This window comes from Pelobates fuscus, chromosome 2 (genome assembly GCF_036172605.1).
Source record: "Pelobates fuscus isolate aPelFus1 chromosome 2, aPelFus1.pri, whole genome shotgun sequence".
Taxonomy (NCBI): Eukaryota; Metazoa; Chordata; class Amphibia; order Anura; family Pelobatidae; genus Pelobates; species Pelobates fuscus.
In genome coordinates, this window is record NC_086318.1 from 318,591,840 (window position 1) to 318,606,074 (window position 14,235).

Consider the following 14,235-nt stretch of genomic DNA (forward strand, 5'->3'; position numbering starts at 1 on the left):
GGTCTGGGTGCCTATAGTGGTCCTTTAAATTTAAACAAAGGCATAACCCGCAAAGACATAGTATGTGAAACTATGGGTTCTATAAGAAAAAAAAATGTGGAAGCAATGCCGGTAAGCTAGAGAGGCCCCACCCTGTCACAATTCACAGTCAGACGAACAGTAATATTTTCAAAGATGGCAGAAGGTGTAAAAAGTCAGTTAGACAGATATTGACATTTGAGGGTAATGGCTTACTGAATATGACAATATTCCAAAATGCATTCTATAATGTAAAAACTGTAAAGTAGCAACTCTAAAACTTAGCAATAGAAAAAATTAATTAAAAAATGTATAGCTATAGATATAGCGACAGTCCGCATAACTAGGTAACCAAGGCTAATATAGAGTTACAGAATGGTGGAGAAAAAGGGTATGGGCCTAGATGGGCTCTTGTTCGGAGTCACCAGTTGCTTTGTAGTTGACAGGTTGCATATTAAATATCACATACCACATACTGTAAGTACAGATGGATGGCGAAAACCAGGCATCTGGAATATATAATATTATCCCTTCATCCATCCATACCAGATATTTATTTTTGTTGTTGCCACTTGCCAAGGATCCAAATTATATGACTTTGGTATGGCAACCATTTTTAAATTCTACAATGACCTAAGTCACACATTGTTTAACTGCCATGTAATGTATAACAAAATGAAGACACATTCATTGAACTCAGAGGGATCACCATTGCACTTATAAAAACAATGTCGCTACAGCAAGCACATTATTGTGAATATAAGCGTGGACCTAATGAATACGATGATATGTGTTCCAAGCATCGGAGACTCATAGAAAAGGCATGGGGTCCCAATTTGTGGTTCTCACTCATGAGTTTAGAACTACTGATCTATATAATACACATATGCACTTCAGTGTCTCTCCTCCCTCCTCCATTCTCACTGTAGTTTTGAACCTTACAGATCTATTACAATGCAGAATATAGTATATTCATAGGGACTGACCAGAGTCTTAATGGAAACATTTTTGTAATACACAAGTCAAAACCATTACTGGAGCAGAGGAGAAAGTAAATGAGCTTTTTTTTTGCATTGCCTTGCAAATTGCAAAGACTACCACTTAAAGATCGGCATAGTTTGGAAGAGCGAGGTACCAAAGAGGAGAGCTTCAGCTAATGGGACACTATAGTCACCAAAATAGCGTTATCTTAATGAAGCAGTGTTGGTGTATAAATTAGGCCCTTGCAGTCTCACTGCTCAATTCTGCCATTTAGAAGTTAAATCACTTTGTTTATGCAGCCCTAGCCATGCCTCCCCTGCATGTGACTTGCACAGCGCTCCTAAACACTTAAAAGTGAGGTCTAATGCCTAAATATATTTTATTGCATAGTCTGTTTCATTTACAATTTATGATCCTGTGCTGTCAATAGCCTGCTAGACCTTGCATGAACATGAGTGTGCTTAAAGTTAAGTTTACAGACCAGAAGATAAAAATGTCTAGGGGAGACGGAGCTAGCAAGAGAGCGGAGCGGTTGCACTCACCAGGAGCTCCCGGACTGAAACAGTAAAATACGACCTAAAAGGAGATTTCGCACAGCCACCCGGGCTCAACCACCCTTACCCGACACGGGGAATAACCATGGGTCGTAAAAATAAAAAATCCAGGGCCGATCGGGACCCCGCCACCCACGACATCGGGGAACTTCACCGGCGCTCGCAGAAGTCCGCATGGGACAAGATGGCGGCGGGAGAGGACAGCTATTCATACTCCTCGGACGATTTCTCCATAGACCCCGCGGAAGGTATGGCACCTGCTCCACCACCCAAACTGAAGCCCTTACATACTCCTGCAGAGGAGCCGGTCACCGCTTCCCTACTTAAAGGACCACTCTAGTGCCAGGAAAACATACTTGTTTTCCTGGCACTAGAGTGCCCTGAGGGTGCCCCCACCCTCAGGGACCCACTCCCGCCGGGCTCTGGGGGGAGGAAGGGGTTAAACTTACCTCTTTCTCCAGCGCCGGGCGGGGAGCTTTCCTCCTCCTCCTCTTCTTCCTCGCGACGTCATCGGCTGAATGCGCATGCGCGGCAGGAGCCGCGCTCGCATTCAGCCGGTCGCATAGGAAAGCATTCATAATGCTTTCCTATGGACGCTTGCGTGCTCTCACTGTGATTTTCACAGTGAGAAGCACGCAAGCGCCTCTAGCGGCTGTCAATGAGACAGCCACTAGAGGCTCTGGAGGCTGGCTTAACCCTCAGTATAAACATAGCAGTTTCTCTGAAACTGCTATGTTTATAAAAAAAAGGGTAAAAGCTAGCTGGACCTGGAACCCAGACCACTTCATTAAGCTGAAGTGGTCTGGGTGCCTAGAGTGGTCCTTTAAGAGCATGCTGGCGGAGTTTAGAACAAACATAGCGGCCGACATGGCCTGCATAAAAGAAGCAGTGGAGGGGGTCACCACCAGAGTCGCAAAGCTGGAGGCCTCAGCTTGCACCCATGATACAAGGATAACATCCCTAGAACAAGCGCTGGATGCAATGCAAAAACAGCAAAGAGTTTCAAACAATTGGATTAATACGCTAGAAGACCAAAGACGGTGCTATAACATAAAGATTCGAGGCATCCCAGATTCTATAGGCCAGACAGACCTGCCGCACTTCATTAGGCGCCTGCTGGCCGACCTATTACCCCCCAAACAGGCGAAAGCTGTGCGCCTTGACGGGATGTTCCGTCTACCTAAGCCCACAACAGCACCAACCACAGCACATACAGACCTGATACTCCGCTTTCAAACCCTGCAAGATAAGGCCCACCTGCTGGCAGCGACGAGAGGGAAAACCCCCTGACATTCGAAGGTGCCACGATATCCCTCTTCCAGGACCTGACTAAAAGCACCGTAGAGTGGCGCAAGACCCTACAACCACTTCTACATCATCTCAGGAATAAAAACGTCCAGTACAAATGGGGGACACCGAACATGCTCACCTTCACGCACCAGGATAGAACATACCGAGCCCGGAGCTACTCTGAACTGGACGCACACCTGCACACAGCAGACCTGATGTTACCCCCTGGAAGAGAGAGCTCAGACCTGGCCCGATTGGACCCAGCCACTGTCGCTGACTTCATCCCAGGGGCGCCCACCCGACCATCGCACCAATGAAAGACAACCTGACGACCAAAAAAGCGGGGAGGGTTCCCGCTACAACCACAGGGACTGCTGACACCGCACTCCTCAGAGAATGGCCTCCAACCTAAGATGATCCCGCTCTGTTCCGACACAAACTTTTATACTGTTGACCTCCGAGTTCCTCCTAATTACTTTTGGTTAACCTAAGTTGCATTTTATTAGACACTAACAGTCCGTACAGGTCCCCCCAGCTTAACCCCCACACACCCGAGACAGCCACGCAACGACAATCACTACACCCCACCGGGGTACGCTAACACCCACGACCAGAGGCACTCCCAACAGTGCCTGCTCCTAACTCGCCTCCTCAAACGATGACAGCAGACGCAGCTACCGACATACACATGGGGATAGGGGGAGAACCCCAGGCGAGAATCATGCACCAGCTTAGGGTGCACCCCGCTCAAGACAGAGCTCACCCTCGCACACGGGGGGCAGAACAGACGAACACACTAAGGGGACCTGTGGGACTTCTCCACACACATCATTGTACACCTCTATCGCCTATTTTAATGCAGACCTACTAAGCACTACGCATGCCCAGATACGAGCACACAGAAGGCACACACACAGACCCCTCAGAATTTGGACATGTCAGGCATACTGATAGACACCACGACTATATCCTTAATAATTAAAATGTGCTAGACCTATCTATGCCACTGCAATGTTAATGTTTGTTGATATACGTGCCTACAAAAGCTGTTGTGGCAATATGGACACTTATGTTGAATCTGCACAATAAAATAAAGAATTAAAAAAAAATATGTCTAAAGTAAGTTAACATATGATTAAAACAAAACCTTTTTTTTCATGCAGGCTGTGCGAGTCAGTCAGGGGAGGCGCGGCTAGGGCTGCCTAAACAGAAACAAAAGTGATTTAATGTATAAAGGCCAGGATTAAGCAGTGAGACTGATGATCTACCCACCAAAACTGCTTAATTAAGTTAATATAGTTTTTAAGACTATTGTGTCCCTTTAACCCCTTAAAGACACATGACATGTGTGACATGTCATGATTCCCTTTTATTCCAGAAGTTTGGGGTTAAATTTATATACCAAATATATACCAATATATTGCCAAAAAAAAAAAATCCTGCAAGTTACAGTACTGTTTAATTTTTATACGTAATATATTTTGTAAATGTCTCCAGGTTTATAACTACTCGGATTATATGAGGCATCCATTAACAATGAAGAGCTAATTATTATTTGTTATTTCACATGTATATGTATTCTCTGCCCCAGGATACCCTGCTCCTCCTCTGCCCCAGGCTCTCCTTGCTCCTCCTCTGCCCCAGGCTCCCCCTGCTCCTCCTTTGCCCCAGGCTCCCCCTTCTCCTCCATTTTCCCAGGCTCCCACTGCTCCTCCTCTGTCCCAGGCTCCCCCTGCTCCTCCTATGCCGCAGGCTCCTTCTGCTCCTCCTCTGCCCCATGCTCTGCCTGATCTTCCTCTGAACCAAATCCCCCCTGCTCCTCCTCTGCTTCAGGCTCCCTCTGCTCCTCCTCTGTCACAGCGTTTGATTGCAAGGCTTTGTTTGCATGTAGTGTTGGCATTTGTATGCTGGGATGTATACACATATACACATACACTGCCATATACATACAGTTGCAAGAAAAAGTATGTGAACCCTTTGGAATGATATGGATTTCTGCACAAATTGGTCATAAAATGTGATCTGATCATCATCTAAGTCACAACAATAAACAATTACAGTCTGCCTAAACTAATAACACACAAAGAATGAAATGTTGCCATGTTTTTATTGAACACACCATGTAAACATTCACAGTGCAGGTGGAAAAAGTATGTGAACCCCTAGACTAATGACATCTCCAAGAGCTAATTGGAGTGAGATGTCAGCCAACTGGAGTCCAATCAATGAGATGAGATTGGAGGTCTTGGTTACAGCTGCCCTGCCCTATAAAAAACACACACCAGTTCTGGGTTTGCTTTTCACAAGAAGCATTGCCTGATGTAAATGATGCATTGCACAAAAGAGCTCTCAGAAGACCTACGATTAAGAATTGTTGACTTGCATAAAGCTGGCAAGGGTTATAAAAGTATCTCCAAAAGCCTTGCTGTTCATCAGTCCACGGTAAGACAAATTGTCTATAAATGGAGAAAGTTTAGCACTGCTGCTACTCTCCCTAGGAGTGGCCGTCCTGTAAAGATGACTGCAAGAGCACAGTGCAGACTGCTCAATGAGGTGAAGAAGAATCGTAGAGTGTCAGCTAAAGACTTACAAAAGTCACTGGCAAATGCTAACATCCCTGTTAGCGAACAATACGTAAAACACTAAACAAGAATGGATTTCATGGGAGGATACCACAGAGGAAGCCACTGCTGTCCAAACAAAACATTGCTGCACAAGTACAACACAATACAACACAATACAACACAGGATTATACGCACACGGGATTACATCCCACCTCCACTTTTTATCCACAACATATGAAGACCGACTCCATCAAAGTATTTGAAAGAATGGTGGAGAAAGATTTTAGAAAGAATATTACGAACAAGATAAAAAGAGACAATCTGACAAAAAAAGAGAGAAACTCATTGAAACAACTTATGAAATTAGACGATATAACTATCAAATCAGCAGACAAAGGAGGTGGATTAGTCATCCTGAACACAGAGGACTATATGGAGGAGAACCAAAGACTGTTGGGAGACATTTCTACGTATCTAATATTAGAACAGGATCCCACTCCACATTTTAAAGAGAAATTGAAAGAAATATTGGATCAAGGAAAAGAGAGAGGGATCATTAATGATAGAGAATACCAATATATATTTACCCAATTTCCAAGGATACCAATATTCTATCACTTACCCAAGATCCACAAGCAACTGATCAAACACCAGGTAGACCAATTATCTCCGGAATCGGATCCCTCACAGCAAACCTTTCCGAATACGTTGATCAATATCTACAAAAACTGGTACCCTACCTCAAATCCTACCTAAGAGACTTCACGCAGATTTTAAACCTTTTAGCTGATTTCCATTGGACAGAAGATATGTTTTTAGTAACAGCAGACGTCACTTCGCTTTATACAATAATCGAACATTTACAACGGTGCAAGGCAATCCAGTACTCTCTAGCAGTACATTCAGAGCTACAGAATGATCAAATCGACTTTCTGATTCAATGCATTGCATTCATCCTTACCCATAACTACTTTTGGTGCGAGGATCAATTTTACCTACAGATAGAGGGTACAGCCATGGGGACACGATTTGCGCCAAGCTACGCAAACCTATTCATGGGCAAATGGGAAGAAGAATTTATATGGAACAACTGCCCATTTGACGCAAATCTGTCCCTGTGGCGCAGGTACATTGACGATTGCTTTTTTATTTGGAAAGGGGACTTAGAATCCCTGGAATCATTCAAGAACTACCTCAATAATAACCCATACAACTTGAGATTTACGTTTAATCATTCTCAACAACAGATTGAGTTTTTAGATCTGAATGTTTATATTGAAGACAAAGGAATACACACAAAGACTTTTAAGAAATCAGTGGACTGTAACAGTTTTATCCCTTTTAATAGCCACCATAAACACACCTGGTTGAAAAACATTCCATATAATCAATTCAGGAGGATCAGAAGGAACTGCTCGAAAATGGAGACATGCGAAGAACAAATGGAGGAGATGGAACAGAGATTCTTGGTGAAAGGATATCCGACAGCACTACTTACTGAAGCCAAGAAAAAAGCTCTGACCATCCCAAGAGAGGACACTTTGAAGAACAAAATCAAGACCACTGACACATATAAATCAACACCTGCTTTTATAACCAAGTTCAATCACCAATCCCGCACTATAGAGAAGATTTTAAAGAAACACTGGAACATTCTCAGAAGCGACTCCACACTTATGAATATTTTAGACCCTAAACCAAAAATCATCTTTACCAAAGCCTCCAACTTACAACTCATGTTGGCTCCAACTCTAAAGTCATCTCACGACATTCAGGACAAAACAACCACCAAAGGCTTTAGAAGATGCACTAAATGCATAGCATGCAAAAATAACCCGTCACTAGAATTGGAACTCACCAAATTCAAATCCACAACCAACATGGAGGAATATAATCTACAGACGAACATGAATTGGAACACAATAGGAGTAATCTACCTCATCACATGTCCTTGTTCCAAACAATATGTAGGACGAACTAAGAGATCTCTGAAAATCAGAATAGCAGAGCACATTCGTAACATCAAAAGAGGACTACAAACACACAACCTCTCCAAACATTTTCAAGAACATCACGGGGGAGATCCTACAGGACTGAAATTTATGCCTATTGAAAAAGTAAACGTACATTGGAGAGGTGGGGACTTGGAAAGGATTTTTATCTTTATTTTCATTTTCATTTCTCTCTGTTTGGCCGGTTTTCTTCTTTTCTCTTTTTCCTCCTTCTCTTTTTTCTCTTTTTCCTTCTTCTTTTTTGTATTACTATTTCACCCAACTTAAATACTATTTTAGACAATCACTTTCTGCTCTCAGCAGAACTTCAGTCCGAACTCCAGGTTTAAGTCTAAGTTGGAAAGTAACACTTCTTCGATACAGATATTCTAGGATTATCTATACCGAAGCTGTTCACACGCCACTCAATTCAATCAAAACATTATTCCGAGACCACTGATTCTACTATTATTCCCCAGATGTAACTATTTATGTCCCACAGATATTGGAGTACACTATTTGCTATCTAATTTAGTGCTGCTAAATTCGGCACATATATAATGTATATCCATTTGAACGTAACACTTCTCTGATACAGATACTCTGAGATTATCCACACTGGAGTTGCTCACATGCTACTTAAGTAAATTGGAATACTATTTCGAAACAACCATTTTCCCTATACAAAGTTTCAAGTCTATTATATCCCAGATGTAACCATACGAAATTTAAAGTTTATCATTTCCCAGATGTCACTATCCATGCCCTCCATATATATTCAAGTTCACCACCTGATGCATAATTTGATGTTACTAAATCGGCACACATATAATGTATATACATTTAAAGTTTCTTATTTGAAGTTCCAATGTGTAATACAATTGAATTTTCCGCTACTAATATCTCTCCCTCTCTCCACAGCTCTTTCAGATTTTATATTAATTTTGATATATCTGCATTTTCATTTTCATTAATTTTCCATATTTCATATTTTATATTTTACATTATATTTTATTTATATTTATTCATTCATCATGTATTTCGATTTCGATTTTTATTTGTTTTTATTCCTATATACATATGTGTGATGTATACTATTTATTTATGCACATATTACAACACTGTATATTTTATCCATCACTGTTATGCAAGTTTTAAATACATTCTAAGTAATATAAATAATTTTTGTATATGAGAATATTCTTATTATATATATTTTGTTTTTATAATGTATCTCTGTATTATGCACATTTATCATTATACTGCTCAATGTACTTATGCACTAAAAGTTAAAGATTCAGAAAAAAACTTCATGAACGATCCCCACGCTGGAATCCAATTGTAATTAGCCAGATGTGTATTTAAACCAGTGGAAACGATTGAATCACCATTCCGTCTCTGATGAAGTGGGGCTGACACCCACGAAACGCGTTAGACAAGTTCAGATAGAGCAGGATTCGGACGCAGATTTTGGAAACCGGCAACAAGGGATCTTTTTCTCCCTTCCACCGAGAGTGCAATCACCAAAGGTCTGGGGACCGATCGGCCAACAGCGTGCATCACCCAGAGTGAGGTTTGGGACGCACGCCAACCTCACAGCCGACAGCCAGAGCTTACAGTTTTTTCAACACTGTATCCACATCCATCCTGGACGGTCCCTGCGGTTAATTTGATTTAAGAACTGCCTAATTGCTGATTTAAAGACGTATACACCGAATATAACTGCAAACATATATATCCATATAGGAAGCAGTTCCTTATACTGTTTTCCTATACAACTTGCACAGTCTGAATCTTTAACTAAAAGTATAGTATCTGGGGTGTAGGAAGTTTGACTCTGCCTATAGCAGATTTAAAGCCATACACCCCATATATATAAGTGTTATCTTTCCTGGACCAGAGAATACACATAAAGCCTTTTTGAGTGAATTGACTCCTGGACCCATTGCACCTGATTTCAGGTGCTAAACAAACCAGTAAAACATTGCTGCACGTTTACAGTTTGCACAAGAGCACCTGAATGTTCCACAGCAGTACTGGCAAAATATTCTGTGGACAGATGAAACCAAAGTTGAGTTGTTTGGAAGAAACACACAACACTATGTGTGGCGAAAAAGAGGCACAGCACACCAACATCAAAACCTCATCCCAACTGTGAAGTATGGCGGTGGGGGCATCATGGTTTGGGGCTGCTTTGCTGCGTCAGGGCCTGGACGGATTGCTATCATCGAAGGAAAAATTAATTCCCAAGTTTATCAAGACATTTTTCAGGAGAACTTAAGGCCATCTGTCTACCAGCTGAAGCTCAACAGAAGATGGGTGTTGCAACAGGACAATGACCCAAAGCATAGAAGTAAATCAACAACAGAATGGCTTAACCCCTTAAGGATTAAACTTCTGGAATAAAAGGGAATCATGACATGTCACACATGTCATGTGTCCTTAAGGGGTTAAACAGAAGAAAATACGCCTTCTGAAGTGGCCCAGTCAGAGTCCTGACCTCAACCCGATTGAGATGCGATGGCATGACCTCAAGAAAGCGATTCACACCAGACATCCCAAGAATATTGCTGAACTGAAACAGTTCTGCAAAGAGGAATGGTCAAGAATTACTCCTGACCATTGTGCACGTCTGATCTGCAACTACAGGAAAAGTTTGGTTGAAGTTATTGCTGCCAAAGGAGGTTCAACCAGTTATTCAATCCAAGGGTTCACATACTTTTTCCACCTGCACTATGAATGTTTACATGGTGTGTTCAATAAAAACATGGCAACATTTCATTCTTTGTGTGTTATTAGTTTAAGCAGACTATGATTGTCTATTGTTGTGACTTAGATGATGATCAGATCACATTTTATGACCAATTTGTGCAGAAATCCATATCATTCCAAAGGGTTCACATACTTTTTCTTGCAACTGTACATACTTACAGAGATACACATACACATTGACACACACAAATGCACAGGCATATAGATACACTGGCACATGAATACACGGACATATATACACTCACACACAGACACATACACACTCACATATATATGCACACACTGACACATATTCACACACACACACACACACACACACACACACTGACACAAAGAAATTCATGCAGACACAGGCACATGCACCTACAGACACACTCACATAGAGACACACACAGCCACCCTTCCTGTTAATATACGTTTTATGTGCAGGACATTAGCATTCTGGGTGAGTCTGATAGGAGTGTGGGTCTGGAGCTGACTTTGTCCTTGCTTCTCCCCCTCCTGCCTGCTCTTTGCCTCCCGTGCATCTCACTTCCTCCCAGAATCGTCGATATTACAGGGGCCCGGTTGCTCTGTTAAAGGACCCCTGTGCCTGACCAGGCCCTTGTTCAGAAATACCGTTGGGTGTCCCATGCATTTAGGGCCACCAGATAGATTGCCCCAGCTGGCGGCCCCAGTGCAGCCGCACCGTCTGCACCGCCAGTAGTTTAGCCGCTGGTTCCATCATTATTGAAAAAATAATTTCGAGGAACGCATGCCAGAGGCTGGGAACCATTGACTTAACAGGTTATTCCAACCAAAAAATGTTGTTTTAACAAAACACTGTTTTTGGTCAGAGTAGCCCTTACTGGCATGGTAAACCCTCCACACTGCACAGACAGACTTCAAGCACCATGAACACTTCAAATCACTGAAGGGGCCATGGTGCTTGGAGTAACCCTTTCAAAAATGTGAATATTCACCTATAACTATAAAACATGAAATATTTATGACATGGACTCAATCATATAGTGATCTCTTTAATAATTCGTTAATTGCATTACGGTGACAAAGAAATTTCAAATGCCAAGTAGAAAAATATGGCGCAAATCTGGAGAATTTTGCCAGCTGCACTATTGTGAAAAAGCCTTTTCCGTTATTCCCGAAATTCTGCATTGCAGCAAACTGAATACAAAACAAAACTTAAATGGCAGAATTTAGACCAATATACCCTAGCTGTGCCAACTTGTCAATTGAAAAGATTCCTGAATCAGCTGTGTTTACTTCAGTTTTGCCGCTTGGATTAGTTAATAATAATTATTAACAATAACAATTTACTAGCTACAGTTCTGAATGTAGTGGATAATCCTGTAAACTGAATTTCAAATTTTAGACCAAAACAGCAGAATGGAAAACATAGTTGACATGAATAATGTTTCCAATATGGCTATCAAGACTTTATTTTATATTTACTATGAATCCCCAATGATTCACACTTTAGTGAATTCTCTTGAAACTTGAAAGGTTTTCCAGATCTGTTAGTTTGGCAAAAATAAATAAATACAGGAATTCCATAGTCAGCTCCCACTTAATTGAATAACTCTGTGTTTATGCCTTTTGCAGAAGAAACATACTTCTCTGTTACAAGCTTTTATGTCTGAATAGTTTGTTCTTGCCAAAAAAAATATTGTTTATCTCACACCACCCTCTGCTGGTAACGTTTCTAAGTAGCTACCGTGAGCATCAAACTGGCTTTATTTTATTTTAACTCAGTCATTATTTTATTGTCTGAGTAACATGTGGATTATTTAGATTTCTATGTAAACACAATCATGATGATTCACTAAATTGTGGAATGGACTGTTGTTGTCTAAAATTTCAAATTAACTTTGACTTGATTTTGAATTTGTGACAATTCACACTTAGTGAATAGGCCTGATTGTGCTGTGCAAAATGCTTATTAGATAACTTACTTTACCACAAAGCTGTTTGGAAACATTTTACGAACAAAATGCTCAGTACGAGCTGGGCTACTGTAGCCTACATTTTATAATGTGTTTGTTAAATCCCTGCAATTTGTTATCAAGTGAGTAAAACTCAATGTGAAAATCCAAGAAAAATATAATTTCTTAAAGGAACACTAAATTTCTATTAGAGGAGTTTTATTCAGACAGAAACAAGTCCTATCCAGGTGCTATGCAAGGAACAATCACCATGGAAACCAATAGAATGTCTACCAACATTTAGCACTTTTCACTAAAAATAGCAATTGTTTAGCCATGATAAAACCACAATGTTGTATGTTAGATGTGTTCTTTCCTTTGTTAGATTTAAGTTCCCCTTTTTATTTTTTAAATGGTTGTTATTGTGCCCGAAGTGCCTTAAGTCCTGTATTGTTAGAAGTCAAACTGTTGTGGAACTATTTGACTTCTTAACTTGGGTCCGCCACTCCCTGGCTCCAATCCACTACCATCATTTGAAAGCTGTAAGTTTGTAAGCAGGAACTCTCGTTAGCTCGCCTAAGCTAAGCCCTGCAATGAAGACTTTACTAACTGGCTGAGAGCATAAGATAACTGTTTGACAAGGATTTAGGCATCATAACCACTTCATTGAGTTGAAGTAGTTATGGTGTGTACACATAGGTGTGCGCAGCCTATTGCATTAGGGTGTGCACCCTAAAGCACAAACACACGCCGCATGTATATGTTTGTGTGTGTGTGTGTGTATATATATATATATATATATATATATATACACACACACATACATACACTGCGGTGTGTGCTGTTAGTGTGCTGTGTGAGAGTGATATTAGTGTGATGTGTGTGTGAGGGTGCTATTAGTGTGATGTGTGGGTGAGGGTGTTTGTGAGGGTGCTGTTTGTGTGTGAGGGTGCTGGTAGTGTGCTGGGTGTGTGTGTTTGTCCTGTGAGGGTGCTGTGTGTGTGAGGGTGCTGTTTGTGTGAGTGTTGTGTATTTGTGAGGGTGCTGTTTGTGTGTGTGTGTGTGTGTTTGTGAGGGTGCTGTTAGTGTGCTGTGTGTGAGGGTGTTGTGTGTTTGTAAAGGTGCTGTGTGTGTTTGTGAGGGTGCGGTTAGTGTACTGTGTGTGTGAGCGTGCTGTGTGTGTGAGGGTGCTGTATGTGTACGTTATGTGTGAGGGTGCTGTATGTGTGCTGTGTGTGAGGGTGCTGTGTGGGTGCTGTATGTTTGGAGGGATTGTGGAGGTGGGGGCAGATTAGTAAATATCTCCCTTCCCTTCTGACCTTATGTAGGGAGGGGGGATCCTTGCTGCAATGTGCCATCCCTCGTGGTCCAGTGGAGAGTGAACTCTAGCCTGCGTGGACACAGAGAGGACACAGCTCCCTCGCCGCGATGGAGAGAGGCGCCCGCCCCACTGGACCCCAGGGACAAGTCCACGCCATTGTCCCGTGGTTCAGCAAGACTGCTGGCTCTTAAAGAAATAACTACATGCTTGTGCAATAAGGTAATAAAATTCAGCACTCTAAGGTGTCATGGCTAATGGAAAATAGCAGGATGTTGCTTCAAATACTGCTGTTGCCAAAGATTGACACTTAACCAAGTATTCTCCATTTTGTCCAATGTATAACTTTGGTTCACTTTGTTATGTCAAAGAAATTCCCAACACAGTCAACAAGAGATTTTCATAAAGAATTGATATTTGCATGAAGTGCAAAAGTGACAGAGTCTCTTTAAGAATAGAGGGTTAATTACAATAAATTAAATTATACACCTAGATAGGGCTTGTGCAAGTCCAACAAACCTAATTAAAGGATATTCACAGACTTCCATTTCATCTAGTATGGGTCAGGGAATTTTCAGAAAACTCTTTGTTAGGGCAAGACATTTTATGATATATAGAAGCTGGGTCAGAGCAAGGGATGGCACAGTGAAAACACTGTTTAGTGATGCACCGAACTGTTCGCTGGCGTATAGTTCCTGGCGAACATAGCGTGTTCGCGTTCACCACGGCGGGCAACCACATGCGCGTTTCGATCCGCCCCCTATTCGTCATCATTGACTAAACTTTGACCCTGTGCCTCACAGTCAGCAGACACATTCCAGCCA